General features: G+C 45.3%; 1 non-coding gene across 1 annotated transcript; it reads right to left on the bottom strand.

Annotated features, from left to right (window-relative positions):
• Positions 1 to 1,022: 1,022 nt before the first annotated feature.
• Positions 1,023 to 1,094, bottom strand: TRNAP-CGG (transfer RNA proline (anticodon CGG)). Its single transcript has one exon. It is a non-coding gene; the product is annotated as a tRNA-Pro (tRNA).
• Between the last annotated feature and the right edge of the window lie 1,878 nt (positions 1,095 to 2,972).

Here is a 2,972-nt window from a genome sequence, read left to right as displayed (position 1 = left end):
ACCATTACACATTTGCACAATCCTCGAAGCCCCTCGTACCTATTGTATCGCCCCAACGCTCTGTACTTCACTATTGCAGCATTCCTCTTTGCTTTGTCTGCCGATGTTCTTTCCTATACCTCTACACATCTATCACCCTCATTTATCTATACAAAGACGTACTTGTAATCGTTTACCCTCGGTATTTATTTCTTGCTTGTGTTGACACCGCTTGATCGTTGGGCGGCGTAGAGCGGAGCGCCAAAATGGCGCATAACAGGGTAAAAGTTGGCGCCATCTCTCGACAAGGGACCACAACTCAACGCAGGACGGCTGCAATGGTTTAGCGAGTAAAGTAGCAGGCATCTTTCTAGACGAGGCGTCATATAGAGTATTGTACAGCATTGGTGACTGGACAGGGAAGTGAGGGTGAAAAGAAAGAAAACCAGGAAGGTATAGCATAAGCACAGCACAGCCTTGCATGTCATTATGCATAAAAGGCGGAGAGATAAGAATAAATATTGGAGTTTAACGTCCCAAAACTGCGATTTATTCCTGAGAGACACCGCAGTGGAGGGCTCCGAAAACTTTGACCATCTGGTGTTCTTTAACGTGCACCTAAATCTAAGCACACGGGCCTCAAGCATTTTCGTCTCCATCGCGGCCGCCATTCGATCCCGCGACCTGCGGGTCAGCACGTATAGCACCATAACCATACTAGACAACCAAAAGATAGAGCTGCGTAAGTATGCTCTTTTAAAGGGGCGAGGCAGGGAAGCAAAGTCGAGAAATAAATCAAAGTGGGGGGAGAGGGTAAAGAATAGCATATCAATCTGCAGGTCAGCATTCCCTAAATATCAGTCCCACAGGACTCCAGTAAAGTTGTCATGTCATGTCGTTTTACAACACCGAAAAAAGCTTACAGGTAGTGTTAGATTTTTTGAAGTAATGGTGCGCAATCTCGAAATAATTTGCGAGATTGTTTGACGTTCGTGGAAGGCTAAGTAGACAGGAGCTCGTCAAAGTACAAAGGTAAAAAAAATGGGCTCGTCCGGGATTTGAACCCGGGACCTCTCGCACCCGAAGCGAGAATCATACCTCTAGATTAACGAGCCGACATCAATTTTGGCAAATGCGTATCCGTTCTTTTTTATCATGCTACTACCGGTGTGAACTACCAGAACATGAATATAATGGGTAGTGTTGAAATGTTCCGGGGCCTACACTCAGCTCGCTACGCTAGAAAAGAGCACTTCATATAAATTAAACAAACATGTTGTGGCTGTGCGTAGGTTGCAATCTTTGACAGTCATGGATTTTGCTTGGCACGACAGGTGTCGAAGTGTCCTCTCATGGCGTGGGGTCCACGGCTCGTCTTGTCATGCCTCGGGCCAAATGGCCCGCCCGTTCATTCCCCTCCACTTCTACGTGCGCCTGGCACTAGCGCTGTCGTTCGATGCCTCTTGTTTGTGGGTCACAGCTTGCTCCATTTCAGTGAAAAATATATCCATACAGCACAACTCGGGAGGTTTGATGAATAGCCATACTGCGTGTTTTTTATGACGTGTTTTGTTATTAGTTGTTAAACACTAAAAACAATTAGGTACCTGCAGAGACTAGGCGAAAGAACGGCTACGACTATTACCGTTAGCACAGAAGCTCTGGTCCGCCTATTGTTAGAGCCATGTGCGGTGATTGCCTCATCTGTTTCTTAAGCAGGGACCTCCGGTTCGCCGCCGAACATCCGGTTAGTTTTTATTTCAAAATAAATTGCTAAAATTATTTAATCTGTACTACATGGTTTCGGGCCAAAATATTTGTTATCAATATTTATTTATTCGTATGATATGTTAGATACGATAATAAAACACACGTTTACTCATGGTGTAGACCAATGAGCTCGCAGAACAGTTAATGAAAATAATCAAACGTATTCACTGCAAGAGCAAGAACAGCGGGGACCATTGCAGCCTTTGGAAAAGAAGACCTTTACGACACGCGTGGCCTTTGTGCTGCATTTCAGCAGCGTTCAGGGGTAGCAAAAAAAAAGCACCGAGGCGGCCTTAACGTGCTCACAGACTTTCTCAGCTAGAATAATGTCCGAGGCACGTGCCAGCGAGCACCAGTATTTAAACACTCTCTTTTTCTATTGTACAGGAAGAGCATGTCTTACTAAAAGCAAACAACTGCCCTTTCTTGAAAAAAATCTCCACAGTGTTGCCAAATCCTCTCTAAGCAGGATAAAAGAAGAAAACAGATTCCAAAGAAATGGAGTCTATTACCCACACGTGACGATGCTTCAGCTGTCACTCTTCATTGAAGAAACGAGAACCTGCCGAGCACGTCCAAGACCAAGGTAAAGGAGCACCGAGTGAATGTGCGAAATGGAAGAGCATAGGATGCGCAACGAACACGTGCGAACACATGACGCAAGAAGGGAGCCTCTCGGTAACACTGATTAGATGGATTTAGCCAAGTTGCCCTGCTTTCCATGCAGTTCAAAGCAAAAGAGCATCAATACGCCACTACATGGCCCAATATGAAATGATTCGTCTGTCACGTATAAGAAAAAGATGTAAATGGGTCGATTGATTCCACTGCAGTCGTATATGGTAGCGAAATACAAGAATGGCAAAACAATGCACCAAACATTACGCTTGTGCAACTTAACAATATGGGTCTTTAACAGTATGTAAGTCGCTAGAAACACCATATTTTCTGTATGGCAGCCAAAAAGCGTAAAATTTGGAGATGCGACATTATCTGGAAGCTTTGAGATTGTCATTAGAACATCACCGTACAATAACACTGATGTACACCGACGTGAGGATGTTTCACACCATTTCACGGACCCTGGGGTGGATCCGGAAAATGCTGGCATGACCAGTGGGGGCAAGGTCTGTCGCCCAGTTTTAATCCGCCATTGCTCACAGCGCAGTGATGAGCGCCAACACAGAAGGGAGTCCCTAAACGGAATGAAGGCAGACGGGCAG

Source organism: Rhipicephalus microplus, chromosome 1 (assembly GCF_043290135.1).
Source record: "Rhipicephalus microplus isolate Deutch F79 chromosome 1, USDA_Rmic, whole genome shotgun sequence".
NCBI classification, from domain to species: domain Eukaryota; kingdom Metazoa; phylum Arthropoda; class Arachnida; order Ixodida; family Ixodidae; genus Rhipicephalus; species Rhipicephalus microplus.
This window is presented reverse-complemented; position numbering and strand designations above follow the sequence as displayed.